We start from the raw sequence: 16271 nt of genomic DNA on the forward strand, positions 1-16271 counted from the left end.
AAACCAAAAGGAACATTATAGCTCAAATTCTCTCTCAAAGACATTTTCAATGACCAATCTATCCTAACACAAGGTACCCAAGGCTTGCAAATCTCCATTGACCCTCCGGAAACTCCTGTTAGAACTCAGAACCTGTCACGTGGAAATTCATTATTGCTCCTACCCAAGATATTTTCATCCTAAGACAACTAGTTCATTGAGTGATTTCTCTCTTGAACCTGACCCGCAATTATCTCTCAATCTCATGCTAGTCCATAGAAATCTAACACAAATCATTGATACTTGAAGTGTAGAAAGCAAAATTTTAACACACGGTGTGACCTAAGACATAAACGTTCTACCTTCATTGAACTAAGCATACACTCATTCATATCAACCTTCCGATCTATTTATAAACTAGTGAAGCTCTTTGATTATCAATTGATTGGATAGAATCATAAAGCTATGACATTCTAGATACAAAAATAGAAAAGAACATATACAAGGGATAAGAAAGGTAGAGATGAAACCCAAAGAACGGAGACGAATCAACGGCGATGGAAACTTTCTCAAGTTTTCCATAGACTCCAAGAGTTGTCACCATGCTCCGGAGCTCCACTCCATCAATTCCTTGCCCAAGAACCCTTCCTCCATGCAGCTCATCTCTCCTAGCTAGTATGATTTTCGAGAGAAAGAAGAATGGGAAAGATTCTGAAAATTTTGTGTTTTGGCCTTTTATAAAGTTTCTGACCGTCTTAAGTTCGCTTGAGCCAAGTTAAGTTCGCTGAAGTGACTTTTCTTCAAGCTAAATTACTTGCAAACCGCCTTCAGTTCGTTCAAACCAACTTGAGTTCGCTCAAGCAAACTTCATACCAAAACTTCTTTTTCCTTTATGTAAAACGACCACTTGAGCCAACTTCAAGCGAACTTTCCTTCATCTATTTTGTTTTAGTTCGCTTGAGCCAACTTTGAGCCAACAATCTTCTCTTTCTTTTATTACATAAGAATCATCCCTTTTCAGAGCTGATACATTGAATTTTCTCTTATCCTAACATGATTTTGATGAATTTAGATAAACATTGTAGCTCAAGTAATTGATCTCAACCATTACTGCCTTTCTCACAAATGCGGAGTAAATTGACATTTCGTTTCAGTCTTTTCTCTCTTGCATTTTCTAGAGGTGTGTCATATATATTAAATAGACATAACAACCTCTTGGTATCTTGTACTTGGTGCTTTAGATCTTCAATTCACTGATGCACTAGCGCGCACACACGGTCTTCAACTTGAAACCTTTTTTTATATCTCCTTGAGATAAATATGATTGTTGCATTCTGAGGGTCAAGTTTTTCTTTTAATTAGAGTCATGCTCTTGCAATTGAGGTTTGTGGTTTTAATCATTTGGTTGCTTTGACCCTAGGTTCATGGCGGCCACGTGTTGTTCAAGTTGAAGCCTGGTGTGAGAATCAATCATGATGGTAGAAGAAGGAGGGAGGGAGGGAGTGGGGTTTTCAATTGGGGTCGAGAGGAGGAGGAGGAGGATTTGGGAGGAAGAGAAGGGGGAGGTTGGAGGGGATGAAGGGGAATAGGAGGTGACAGGTGTGGAAGCATGTCAGAGCTTGAGGTTTTGGCAAGGGAGGATAGGGGTTGTAGATGCATTAAAGTTGACACAATATGTGGAGGGCCTAGAGTGAAACTGAACTGCACAAAGAAGAAGGATTGATTAGCAGGGGCTTGGATCTGGCAGTGCTAGGAGGTTATGAGAATCTTAACAATGGCATAGAGTAGTGACTGATCTAGAAATTTGATGCAGTGGGGACAATATATACATATAAATTTGTAATAAAAAAAATTAACATGTACTATTATAAGTGATGACATTTTTTACTAAAGGGGTACATGTGAGGACATTTTTTACCAAAGAGACCATAAAAAACCACATTCTTTTACTACTCAAGTGAGGGCATTTAGCAATGTGGACATAAGTGAGAGCATTTTTTATCAAAAGGTCATAAAAAATCATATACTTTTACTACTCAAAAAAAAATTGTAATGTTTTTTCCAAATTTTGAAGGTGCGAAAAACACTAGAAAGGGGGGGGGGGGTTTGAATAGAGTTTTTGAATAAATGGTAAACTTTTTGTTTCTTTTCGAAAACTCAAAGATAAGAACTAGGTGCTGAAGGATAAGAAGTAAAGCACGCAAGTATTTTTTTCTGGTTCACTTGAGATAAAAGCTCAAGCTAATCCAGTCCACCTGTGAAGGTGATTTCTTCCTTCTTCTGATGAAGGCAATTCACTAAAATCAATGAGTGTTACAACTGCACTTTGCTACCTGCTAAGTGACTAACAATACATTGATTTTCTCACTAGTATCCTCTTAAGAAGCTGATCTACCGATCCTCTTAAGACTAGCTAAACACTGAATCAACCTTGATTCAGTCCTCTCAAGATCCGACCAACCTTGGTCTCTTAAGGAACTTTACAATGTGATGTAAAAGGTTTCGGGTTTACAAAGAGTGCTTCTAAAAAGCTAATAGTAAACTCAGATGTTTAAGAACAGTGAAGAAATAATGCTAAGAGAATGGCTTGTAAATGTTGAATGATTTCAGCAAAGTTTCTTAGTCTCTTTCTTCTTTCTTCAGCCTTTATATACTCCAAGACTTGTGATGTAGCCGTTGCTAGGGTTTTATCCGTTGGAGTGACAATCTTGAAAAATCAGACTGCACGGCTGCACGAGGTAGGTGGTGGACAGACTGAAACTTGTACGATGTTGTACTATGATAGCGACCTGTCCTTTCACCAGTTGACTTGAGATCTGAAGGCTTCAGATGAACGTTGGTGAAGCTTCTGATCCTCGTCAGATTGAAGCTAGGATTCTTATGACCTTGCAACTTCTGCTTCTGAACAAGCTCCTCAGAACTTCTGAACGTCAGAGCTAGAATAGCTTGGGTCTTCAGAACCAACTTCTTGCCGGTCTTCAGAACTTGAGTCTTCTGCTTCTGGACCGTTCCACTGGAACATCTGGTCTTCAGAACTTCTGACTCTGGTTCTTCAGATCCTCTTGAGAGCTTGTATCTTCAGAACTTCTGAAGGATTTGCCACTGTTCTGAACGAACATGGTACGCTTTAGAGCTCTCTTTTTAGTATCTCTTGGTTCTTTTTCTTCTGAATAGATAGTCTTGGGTCAGATTCAGAACCTGTTTGTCACAACTAAGAAGACAAACGTTAGGGTACCACAATTGTTCATCATCACAAACCTAAATTGTAATCATCAAAACATAGAGATGCAACCACTGATCAAAACTTGATCTTACAATCTCCCCCTTTTTGATGATGACAAAACAAGTATTTTGATGAACAATTTTTAAACAATAAACAGAATACACAAGAGAAAATAGATCAGAAGTTAAACTTATCCTTGTGTAACGGTTAGTGATGCTCTTTCTGAATCTGGGATAACACCTGATTCTGAGCTAGGGTCTTCCCCTGACTCCCCCTGAATCTATGACTTGATGAGATGATGAATAGTCTAGATTCGGAGTCTCGACGATGTGATCAGAAGATACGCGTATAGGATGTATTCTCATCAGAAGTGATGGTTCAGAACTTGCGTAGATCACATAAAAACATAGAGCTTTGTCCAGATATAATTGGAATAAGGCGTCAGAAGCAGATTAGTTCAGAATATGAACAAGATGTATTCCTTATTTGAGGCACTTGACAATATCTATGTGCTATAAGTAATTATACTTATTCTCCTCCACTGGTTTTATATATAATATAAGAAATTTTTTTTTATCAAAACCATTTTTATGTACTCCCCCTTTTTGTCATAATCAAAAGGAGTGAAAAACAAACAACAATAACAATAACAAAAACAAGAAGAGATGTTATTAATACTGAACAGAGAAAGAGTACAGAGGATAGAGGGGAATGAAGAAAACTAATCCTAGATACATAGGAAAGCTCGAGAATTCTTCATGGAGAGAAGCTGAAGGTGCAGGGGACGTATGTCCTTATCAATTGAGGCTAACTGGGTAGCCAGTTCTTCCTTCAGAGGTACATTCTCCTGGACAGCATCTTGATCTGCTTCATTGTGATCTTCTTCATATTCCAGAAGCATACAAATGCCCTGGAGCTGATCTTCAGCGTCCTTCCGGCGAGTGGTCAGACGAAGGAGGTCATTCAGAACTTCTTGAAGGTTCTGAAGACAGTGAGTCTGATGAGATGTCAGCCAGCACTTAAGAAGATCTTCAGTCTTCTTAAGAGCGTCAGAAATCTGACAAATGGAAAGATTAACGCTCCATGGAAAGACTTGGTCAAATATCATAGTCTTGAGTTCAGAAATTAATTCGACAGAAGTCATTCTTGAACAAGAAGTTGGGGAAGATGGAAAAGACTGATTGTGAGGTGAATTGCGTTGTGATGGAGAAGAAGGATTGCAGAGATTATAAGGAGAAGAGGTAACAGAAAAACATGCACAAAACTTATCAAATCATAAAAGCATGTGAGTTACGAAGAAGACGGTGCATTGAACCATAGAATAATAAATGAACACAGTCAACATAGAATAAATGCAGTCAAGGCAAATACATGCATGCAAGATAGATGAGAGGGGATTCAAGGCTTGGAAGAGGAGGGAAGATGCTCGATCAGAAACTTCATCATGTCTTCCATTCTGCGGGAGGATTCCTGAATCTGCCTGCTCTGTTCAATCTGAACCTGACCTTGCTGCTCAACCATCTGAAACAGTCTCTGCTGATCATCTTGAATGCGGTCAATTCTAGCAGCAAGAGAAGTAACTTCTGGAGCTGGAGCTGAAGTAGGAACTTCTGGGGCTTGAGCATGAGTAGCAACTTCAGCCTCTGATGACATTGCAGTATCAACTTGAGTTGGCCCTTGCTTCTGAACTTCATCAGCATCGACATCTTCCAGAATGACTAGGCCTTCAGAATTGTCTTCTGCAGCCTCTGCTGGGATCATCTCAGCATCTTCTGAGGTACATTCAGAGACAACATATTGTCTTTCAGCCATAGCTCGTCTCAGAGGTGCACAGACTCTGTGCAGCACTCTCCGCCTCTGCTCATAGGCTCTCTCAGAAGCATCATGAACTCTTAGTCGTTTCTCTCTGCTAAGCTGCTTCCGAAGTTCATGAGCTTTGCCTTCTGACCATCTTTCAAAGGCAGACCATAGACCATCAACAAAAGAGGCATCAAATTGGTTATCAGTCACCTGATATAACCATTTCAGTCTTCTGGTTGCCTCTTCAGAGAACTCCTGAATGAGTTGAGTAAGATTTTGAGGTCTGAAGGAGGTGGCCAAGGTCAGAACAGGCTGAGGAGTCCTGGTTGCATTGGAGCTTGAAGCATTTGAGCTGTCAGGTCTGGTTTGTTCAGAATGAATAGAATCAATCTCATGATCCTTCTCTATGCCTGAGTGATCTGATTCATCCATGTGCTCAGCTTCAGAAATTGTCACTTGTCTTTGCCTTGAGGTAGCAGTATTCTCAAGTGAAGTAAAACTCAGATCTGGTGTTTCAGCTTGTGTTTCAGGTTGTGTGGGTGCTGTTTGGGTTAAGGTAGGCATGGAGGTAGATATATGCAGGGGTTGTTCAGGTATAACTACTAAAGCAGAATCAGAGTTAATGCTTTCAGTAATTACCTTACTTGGACTTCTGATGGAAGTGGTTCTGGTGAGTTGTGCAGCCCTTGCAGGATCAGAAGTGCTTTTGGATCTTCTTTCCCTTTGTGCTTCTGAAGCAGGGTCAGATGCCTGCTGTGAATCTGCCTCTTTCTGCTGAAGTGGACCCTTCAGAGGCAGTTTCCTTCTCTTGACTAAGGGTACTTCATCAGAATCCGTGGATTCCTCAGCTTCTGAAGATTCCCTTATAACCTGAAGCACATTCTGGATGATCTCATGGTCATCCTGCTCATCTTCTTCCTCAAAAATAACTTTTCGCCTTTTGTCAAGAGGAACATCATCATCTTCAGTCTCCTCACTTGAGGATTCTTCCAAGGAGTTCTAAGAGCTTTCAGAGACAGCAGATTGAGACTCCTCATATGACTCTTCTGGAGTTCTTTCAGGAGAGGATTCTAGAGCTGATTCCCTGATGACTACTGACTTGGATGCAGCTTTCTTCCTCTTAGGTTCCTCTATCAGAATCTCTTTGCCCTTGGGATCTGAAGGCTTGCTGGTTGTTTTCTTTGATCTCCTTGTTGGCATCTCAGGAGGACTCTCAGGAAGAGTTCTGACAAATTCTTCAAGAGTGATTTTATCTCCATTTCTTCTGAGCATTCTTACATACTCCAGAATGCTTGCAGGGTTATCCTTCTTGGACCAGAGAGGAAAATCATCAACAGGATAGTTCCTCTGACGAACCTCTTCAGATGTATCTTCTGAGGGCTCAACTTGGACTTTCTCAATGATTTGCATCCTTTTCAGCTTGGTTCCATTGAGAGCATCACCGATTGACATGGTCAGATCTTCATGAAGTCCAAGGTCTGATAGTGTCTTGACAAGTTTGTTCTGAACAAAGATGTCAGATAGCAACCTTCCATAAGGAATGTAAGAGATTGACCTCTTGTTCTCAGAAGCTGTAGTCCTTGACTTTTCAATGCATTCCTTCAGATAGTTGAATAGCAGAAATGGCAGACATATAGGTTCACCCGTAGAGATATAGTACATAATTACCTTCTGAGTTGCATTCAGGTAATCAGTTCCTCCAGTTCTGGGGTGAATGCAGTATATGAAGATCTTCTGCCAGATTTTCATTAAAGGCTTCAGATCCTTTATTCCATACTTGGTCCTTGTCTGCGACCAATTGTCATAAATTTCCTTATTCACCTTATTCTTCATCCCAGCAATATTAGCATCAACATTCTTGATCCTTTTTCCTTGCTGGAACTCCATACCCAGCAGCTTTGCGATTGATTCTTCTGAAATGACAATCTTCCTATCCAACACATGGGAGACGACATAGTAGTCGTTGCAAACTGCATTTTTTCCAGAATTCTATTACCAGCTTGGTGTAAATCGGTCCACAGAGCCTATTGAAGTAGCCAGACCATCCTTGTAAGTTGACTTGATCCCTGATATCAAACCCATGATCAGCCAGGTTGTCGAAGTCCACTCTTGCTTCGTGGCACACAACCAGATCTTCAGCTTTCTTGACACAAGTGACCACATTGGGTGTGTCCAGAATCTGCTGAGCTTCTTCAAACTTCTGAGTTTCTTGGTCTGTGGCGGTTTGTTTGGAGGAGGTAGTAGCACTTGCTCTTGATTTCCTCGATTTGCCCATGATTTTCCGGTAGAGAGGTTTAGGGTTCAGAGAGGAAGAGGAATGTTGGAGAGAAGAGTAAGAGAGAATGCAATGCACACGAAGAGTTTGAAAACCGTATGTGTAAACGTGTATGAGATCGTGTGTGAGGAGTGCGCATAGTGGGTTGGTTGGTAACCGTTGAGATTTGAAGAAAAGAAAATAGTCAAAACAAGATCAACGGTTCTAAAATAGATAGTCTGAAAATAGCATAGTAGAGGAGAGTATGCATCATAATTATAGCAGATATACCACGCGACTCAAGGAACTGTGGCACAAATGACGTGACACGTGTATTGTTGCCAACCACAGAAGTTTAACCAGTGGGTTAAGTGCTTCTGATCGGGTAACTTCTGAAGGGGGTAGCATCTGATGACTTCAGATGTACCAAGGTCAGAAGTTCTGAAGAGAGCCTTACTCTGGACAGAAGTCCATGTTCAGGTTTTCAAGAATAAATAAAAACCTATCTTCTGCTAATGGCTTAGTGAAAATATCTGCCCACTGATGGTCAGTATCAACATACTCTAATGATAGAGTGCCCTTCTGAACATGATCACGAATATAATGATACTTTACCTCTATATGCTTTGCTCTTGAGTGTAGAATCGGGTTCTTGCTGAGTGAGATAGCAGCTGTGTTGTCACAGTAAATAGGAACCTTCTTCAGAGACAAACCATAATCCTCCAGATGATTCTTCATCCATATGGTTTGTGTACAGCATGTGGCAGCTGAGACATACTCTGCTTCAGCAGTTGATAGAGCAATTGTGTTCTGTCTCTTGCTTGACCAAGTGACAAGATTTGATCCAAGAAAATGACAACTTCCAGAGGTGCTTTTCCTTTCTACTCTGTCTCCAGCAAAGTCAGCATCACAAAAACCTGAAAGTGTATACTCTGATGTTTTTCTATACATCAAGCCAAGGTTAGTGGTTCCTTTCAGATATTTGAGGATCCTCTTAACAGCAGTTAAGTGAGTCTCTCTAGGATCTGATTGGAATCTAGCACAGAGATGCACACTAAATAATATATCAGGTCTGGAGGCAGTTAGGTAAAGAAGAGAGCCTATAATTCCACGATAGAGCTTCTGACAAACCTTAGAGGAAACTTCCTCTTTCTCAAGAATGCATGTTGGGTGCATTGGAGTCTTAGAAATGTTGCAGTCACTCATGTTGAACTTCTTCAGAAGTTCCAAGGTATACTTCTTCTGATGGATATAGGTGACTCCTGGTCGTTGATCTATTTGAATTCCTAAGAAGTATTTGAGTTCTCCCATCATGCTCATTTCGAATTCAGCCTGCATCAACTTAGAAAATTCCTTGCACAAGGATGGATTAGCAGAACCAAAAATGATGTCATCAACATAAATCTGAACTATAAGAATATCATTCTTATAAGTTATGCAGAAAAGAGTATTGTCACCTTTACCCCTTACAAACTCATTCTGTAGAAGAAAGGAGCTGAGCCTTTCGTACCACGCTCTGGGAGCTTGTTTCAGTCCATAGAGTGACTTCTTGAGCTTGTAGACATGATCTGGATATTTGTCATCTTCAAAGCCAGGAGGTTGCTTGACATACACTTCTTCTGAAATGTAGCCATTAAGGAAGGCACTTTTGACATCCATCTGATGGAGGGTGATGTTGTGATTTACTGAGAAGGAGATCAGTAGCCTTATAGCTTCAAGCCTTGCTACAGGAGAAAAAGTCTCAGTGTAATCAATCCCTTCTTGTTGACTGTAGCCTTGAGCCACCAGTCTTGCCTTGTTTCTTGTTACTTCTCCTTTTTCATTCAGCTTGTTTCTGAACACCCACTTGGTTCCTATGACATGGAAACCTTTGGGTTTAGACATTAAGGTCCATACATCATTCTTGGTGAACTGATCTAGCTCTTCTTGCATTCCCAGAATCCAGCCTTTGTCCTCAAGAGCTTCATCAACTGATTTGGGCTCAATGAGAGAGACAAGTCCCTTCAGACTCAGAAGAGTCTCTTCTGAAGGTTTGAGCATTGACCTAGTTCTGACGGGGGCATCTTTGTTGCCAATAATCAGTTCTTCTGGCTGAGAGACAGCTATTCTTTTCTTCTTCTGAAGCTGATCAGAAGTTGTTGGAGCGGCTTCAGATGCTTCTGCCTCTGGAGCAACATCCTCTGAGCTGTTCTTTGGTTGATTTGCCTCCGAACAATCAATGCTTAAATCTGCAAATCTTTCAAACAGCTTTGACTTTTCTGAGCCAAGCTTACCATCAAATCTAATTTGAATAGACTCCTCAACAGTTTGATGAATAATATTATAAATTCTAAAACCTTTAGATCTTTCAGAATAACCAAGAAAATAGCATTTTAAGGCTTTAGAGTCAAATTTACCCAATTGCTCCTTAGTGTTGAGCATGTAGCAAGTACTTCCGAATGGATGGAAGTAAGAGATATCAGGTTGTCTTCCTTTGCATAGCTCATAAGGAGTCTTCTCCAGAATAGGTCTGATGGAGATTATGTTATGGATATAGCAAGCAGTGTTGATTGCTTCTGCCCATAAGTGCTTGGCCATACTTGATTCTTGCATCATGGTGCGAGCCATCTCCTGAAGAGTTCTGTTCTTTCTTTCAACAACTCCATTTTGTTGAGGAGTGCGAGGACAGGAGAAGTTGTGTGAGATTCCTTGAGAGTTGAACAATTCTTCAAAGGCTTTGTTCTCAAATTCTCCACCGTGATCACTTCTGACAGTAATCACTGAAGTTTGGAACTCCTTCTGAACTTGAGTGATGAAGTTGGTAAATATAGTGTGTGTTTCATCTTTATGCCTTAGGAACTTCACCCATGTCCACCTGCTGTAGTCATCTACAATGACTAACCCATACTTCTTTCCTCCAATGGATTCAGTTTTCACTGGTCCAAAGAGATCAATGTGAAGTAGTTCAAGGGGTCTTGTTGTAGATACCACATTCTTTGCTTTAAAGGGCTTCTTGGTGAATTTTCCCTTCTGACAAGCTTCACATAGAGCCTCCGATGAATACTTCAGACGAGGCAATCCTCTGATGAGATTTAGCTTGCTAAGTTGAGAAATTTTCCTGAGGCTGGCATGCCCTAGGCGTCTGAGCCAGATCCATTGCTCATCATTCACTGACATGAGACACTTAACCTTCTGAGATAGCAGTTCAGAAGATTTGATTTTGTAAATATAATTTTTCCTTTTTCCAGAGAACAGAACGGATCCATTTGTTTGACTAACAGCTTTGCAGCCTGTTTGATTGAAGATTACATCGTATCCTTTGTTAGCAATTTGGCTTATGGAGAGCAAGTTGTGAAATAATCCTTCCACGAGAAGTACATCATTGATAACTGGAATTTTTCCATCTCCTATAGAACCTTTTTCCAATGATTTTTCCCTTCTGGTTTCCTCCAAAGCCAACGTCTCCTCCTGACTTAAGCGGTGCCAGTTCTTGGAATATAGACCTTGTGCCCGTCATGTGTCGCGAGCATCCACTGTCCAGGTACCATGACAGGTGTCTTAACTGAGCTGCATAAGATATCCGTAGCAGGAATAATTTTTGCCTTAGGTACCCATATCTTGGGTCCTTTCTTGTTAGTTTTCCCAGAAGTTCTTGAAACTTTGGGTGCAACAGGAGGATAATGCAGAGGAACTTGATTATAGTATTTAGACATGTCAAGTTTAAACTTTCCCTTTGGTTTCACCACCTTTGGTGTAACCTTCTCTGGAATGACAGTGCCAGCTGAAGGTATGAAAAACGGTAGAAAGGGGGGGTTTGAATAACGTTTTCAGTACAAAACTACCACCTTAAAGATTTTGACAAATCTTTCGAGAACTTAAATGCTAAAGATAAGAGATAGAAAAGCACACAAGGATTTTATCCTGGTTCACTTGATAAATCACTCAAGCTACTCCAGTCCACCCGTTAAGGTGATTTCTTCCTTCTTAGAATGAAGGCAATCCACTAATCAGGTAAGAGTTACAACTGCACTTGAAACCTACAAGTGACTAACAATTACACTGACTTAGCTCACACTAAGATTCACTCTCTTAGTCTTCTCTAGGATCCGATCAACCTTGATCTCCTAAAGGAACTACCACTAAGATTCACTCTCTTAGTCTTCTTAAGGATACTGACCTACCCGGTCCCTTAAGGAAAATCAAACAACTGTTTGAGGTTGGTGTTTACAAGGGTTTGCTTCTAAATAAGCTGAGTGTAAACTAAATAAATTACAAGATGAAAGAAGGCTTAGAATATTTTTGAATATGTCTTGCGCGTGTGTATTGCTTCTTGCTATTCTTCTTGCCGCTTCTTTCAATCTTCAGCCTCTATATATACTCCAAGGATTAGGGTTGAGCGTTGCATGGGAAATGCTACCGTTGGAGGGCAGTTCTGGAAAATCCAGCTTCTGCTGTGGCTGAGAACGTTAGGTAGGTCGTCAGGAAGGTACACTTGCTTTTGTACTTGGATAGCGACTTGACCTTTTAACCTAGGAGACTTCTGATCAGGGGAATACTTCATATTGGAACTTGTGAAGCCGGTTGATCAGAGTCAGAGGGAAAGCACAGATCCTCTGACCATTGTATCTTCTGATTCTGAACTCAGAGGGAAGAACATGGCCTTCAGAGTTTCTTGCTTCTGGACTTCAGAGTTTCCACTATTCAGCTTCTGGATCTTCAGAGTCTTCTACACCATCAGAACATCTGAACCTTCAGTGTTTCTTGGCCATCAGAACTTCTGGATCTTCAGAGCTTCTAGCGACTGAGTCCTCATCAGAGTTTGTATAGCTTCAGAACTTCTGAAGCTTTTCCACTGTTCATACTGAACATGGTGAATGCGAAAGCGTTGCTTGGGTTACCCTTTATACACAGTGCTTCTGATTTGTGTGAGATTGAGTTGAGGTCAGAGCCTGTAAATAGCACACTCAGAAAAACACGTTAGAGTACCACAATTGTTCATATCAAAAGGTTAACTTGTAATCATCAAAACATAGAGTTGTACTACTAGATCAAAACTTGATCTTACAATCTCCCCCTTTTTGATGATGACAAAACTAAGATTTTTGATGAACAATTCTTAAACATTAAACTGAATTCACTCAGAGTTTAGAGATATAGAATAAGACTTATCCTGATGTGAATAGTTTATCTTGCTCATTCTGAATTCAAGTCACTGCTTGATTCTGAGCTTAGCTCCCCCTGAATCTAATACTTGATGAAAACGTTAGTAAAGTCTAGATTCTGAGCTAAAACATATAAGAGTTCAGAGTGAAAAGCTTATGACATAGATGAAAAACGAATAATCAGAGCGCATAATTGATCAGAGTCATGGGCAAGGTGTCAGAGTCTTGGGTATCAGAGTCAACTTAGAATCACTTCAGAAGAAGTGAAATGTATTCCTTGTATTTGCCCAGTGACACATCTATGGTCATGAAGGTGGAACTCTTAAATTCTCCAAAAGAAAAATAAGTCACACTAACACATCTTACACATCAAAAACTGGGTGTACTCCCCCTTTTTGTCATAAGCAAAAAGCTTGGGGTGTGAAAAACTTAGCTTGAAGTACAAGGTACTCCCCCTTAGAGAAGGTCTAAGTTTAAAGAAAATGAAAATGATGTAAGAATCAGAGTTAGGCGAAAATAAATAGAAGAGTTAATGCAAGGGATGAACGTTTACCACCGGTCAAGTGAGTAAATAGAAGGGTCAGTTACCAAGAACTTAACCTCGAGAAACTGTAGGAGCATTAACTTTCAGAGAGAAAGTGAAGCCTATAAAAAACGTTGGAGAGAAAGGTAAGCTTCACACCTCGAATAATTTTCAGTAATAAAAAAATGGCATCATACAGAACGACATTAGAAGAGCTCAGAAGGAAGGCTTTTGAGGAAGATATGTTCCTCAATATTAGGCATCCCGATGGTACAAAGACCATACAAGAGCTGACGAAGACACTGCTGGAAGAAGATCTTGGTCTAGAGATGGAGAAAGATCTGAAGGAGTTCCTCTGCTTCGTGGAGGAGATTCAGGAGCTTTGCCAGCGGGAGCTGAATCTGCTGGAAGAGAAGGAGACTGTGGAAAAGAGACTCAAGACGACAGAAGATAGTCTAGAGAGAGATGAGCTGAGCATCAAACTCGGCAACATAGAGTATACACTGGATCGTCTGGAGAAGGAAAGAGTGGAGCAGCGCCAAGAATGCAGAAGAATGAGGAAGGATCCTCCATTCTAGATGTAGGGAATAATGTATGATGGAAAGAATTATGATGTGAACATAGAACAATTATGAATAAAACAAGTTTTGCAAACATATGTGACACAAATATATATAGATATATGCATATAGAATCACAAACGAACAAATGAAAATAAGTAAATAAAAAAAGGAAACAGAGTTTAACAAAAAGGAAAACAAAGTAAACGAAAGAAGAAAAAGAAGAGATCCTAAGACTAAGGTTTGTCAGTGCGTCGCAGAAGTTCCATCATCATTTGCTGCATCTCAAGCAGCATGGATTCATGAGTGTCAAGACGTTGTTCCATGAGGTCGAGTCTGGATGAGCTTGTCTGAGTAGAGCTGGAAGGAACGTTCTGAGCAGCTTGAGGTTCTGGAATGGAAGCAGAAGTAGCAGGAGTAAACATAACTGGTGCAAGTCGCTCTGCCTCAGCCTCAGCTTCAAGACGCTCTGCCTCAAGTCTGGCTTGTTCAGCCTGAGCTGCTGCTTGACGTGCAGCTTCTGCTGCTTGCTCTTTCTTTCGCTTGGCTTCTTCAATAGCTTCAAGAAGCTTATTTCTCTGTTCTAGTTCATGAAGAGCCACCCGTCTAGCAAACCTCTGCTTGGCAGCCTCAATCCTCTGACTTCCCTCTGCATGCAGGAGCTGCAACATGATTGGAAACTGAGCCACTAGCCAAGTGCTCAAATTGTTCCACTCATCAGCCACATGTTCAGCATTCTCACTGAGATCAGTCTGACCGTGCACATTGCGGAGCCTCAAGGAGGCTTCATGATAGAAAATATTGATGCACTCAGAGAGAGATGTGGGTTGGAGGTGAGTATAGGGAATGATGGAGAGGTTGGTTTTAGGAGAGGCTGGGTGATTGCTGCTATGAGCTTCAGAGGCCACTTGTGGAGAACCAATGTTAATTATGGGAGCATTGGGTTCAGAGGTTCCACGGTGAGGGTCTGAAGTTTCAACCAGAGGGTGAGGTGATCTAACCGAGGATTGGTTAGACACTGATTGTTCAGGTTCAGGGTCTGGTTGAATGGGCTCTTGTTGGTCAGGGACAGGATGAGCTTGTTGAACTAAGGGGTCTGCCTCTTGGATAGGATTGGCCAAGATAGGTTCATCTGGGTCAACTAGACGTTCAGGTCTAGGGCCAGGATATTGCCTAGGGCTTGGACAGGTAAGGTAATATTCTTCCAAGGCAGATACCTTTTCTTTCCTAACCTCCATGAATTTTCTAATTGATTCAGAGGTATTGGAGGGAGGAGAGTCAATGACATTGATTGGGAAGGATACAGGGGTGAAGGCTGTGGAAGAGTCTGTATCCGTGGTTCGGGCAGCAGGACGTGCTGATGCTCTGGGAGCAGAGTGATCAGACGTTCTGGGTTGTGGTTCTGTTTGGTTGGGCTCGGGTTGGTCATGGATGATGGGTTCAGAAGGTAATGGGTCGTATGGAATGGTAAGGAGAGAGGTTGGATCTTCTGACCTAGAGGTTTGGGTCTGAAGCAAATTCCAGAGAGGTGCTTCAGTAGGAGAAGGTTGAAAGAAGGAAGATCTTGGGGAATGTGGTGGAGTGGTGGTTTGTGCGGCTGGCTGGGATTCAGGAATAGGAGTGAGGGGATTTGAGGAGTGTTGAAGTAAGGCAGAAATAGGAAGTGCATCAAATAAGTTCAAATCATCATCAGAAGCAAGTGCAGGCTTACTTGTATGTGCTGATGATCGAGTCACTCTGGCAGGAGCTTCAGTCCTTCTGACCTCTGCAGCAGCTGGTTCCACCCGAGTAGGCTTCACCACAATTCTGACCTTCTTCTGCTTCTTCTTTGGAGGACCATCCTCACTATCATCACCATCATCATCAGCAGGCTTGCTCTTCGGTTTCTTGACCAGAGGGACATCAGATTCCTCTGAGGATTCTTCCAGAACCATCTTCCTCTTGGTTTTCTTCTTGGGAGGAGAAGGAAACTCTGGTGCTGGTGGAAGTCTGCTGACAAAATCATCAAGGTCAATCTCGAATCCTTGAGCCCTGAGGTCTTCAACATAGCATCTGATGGCGTCAGGATGGTCTGCTTGAGTCCACAGAGGGTAGTCATTCAGAGGCATTCTTCTTCCTCTGATCTCAGAAGATGTGTCTTCATGAGCAGGAGCAATCTTCTTCTGGATTAAGCCCATTTTCTTCAGAGAGTTGGCAGTGAAGACATCACTGACAATTGTGCTCAAGTCCTCTGTGCAACCAACATTGATCAAATCTTGCACCAAGTTGCTTTCAATGAGAAAGTCTGAGAGCAGTCTCCCAAAAGGGATATATTTGATTGCAGACTTGATGGAGGCGGTGGTGCGAGACTTCCGGATGCATTCCTTCAAGTACGAGAACAGGAAGTAGGGAAGGCAAATCTTCTCCTTGTCTTGAATGAAAAACAGCATCGCCTTCTGGTTGAAGTTGATGTAATCTGGAGAACTACCCTTCGGTCTCTGATTGATGCAGTTGAGTAGGATCTTGTGCCAGATTCTCAGTTTGGGGTGAAGGTCCATCACCTTGTAACTCGTCTTGCCCGGTTTGAAGGTGGTGTACAGGGCCTTGTTGACGATGTCCTTGGTGCTGGGTTTCAGCTTGGATTCCGTCAGTTGGAACCGATACCCATAAGCAGTTTCTGCTCCTAGCAGATTCACGAATGACTTCTCAGTGATGATGATCTTCCTGCCAAGAATGTGAGAGACCACCTGAGTGTCATCGCAGTCTGCGTGCTTCCAGAATTCCTTTACCAATTTCTCATACACCGGTCCTC

This window comes from Lotus japonicus, chromosome 1 (assembly GCF_012489685.1).
Source record: "Lotus japonicus ecotype B-129 chromosome 1, LjGifu_v1.2".
In the NCBI taxonomy this organism is placed as follows: domain Eukaryota; kingdom Viridiplantae; phylum Streptophyta; class Magnoliopsida; order Fabales; family Fabaceae; genus Lotus; species Lotus japonicus.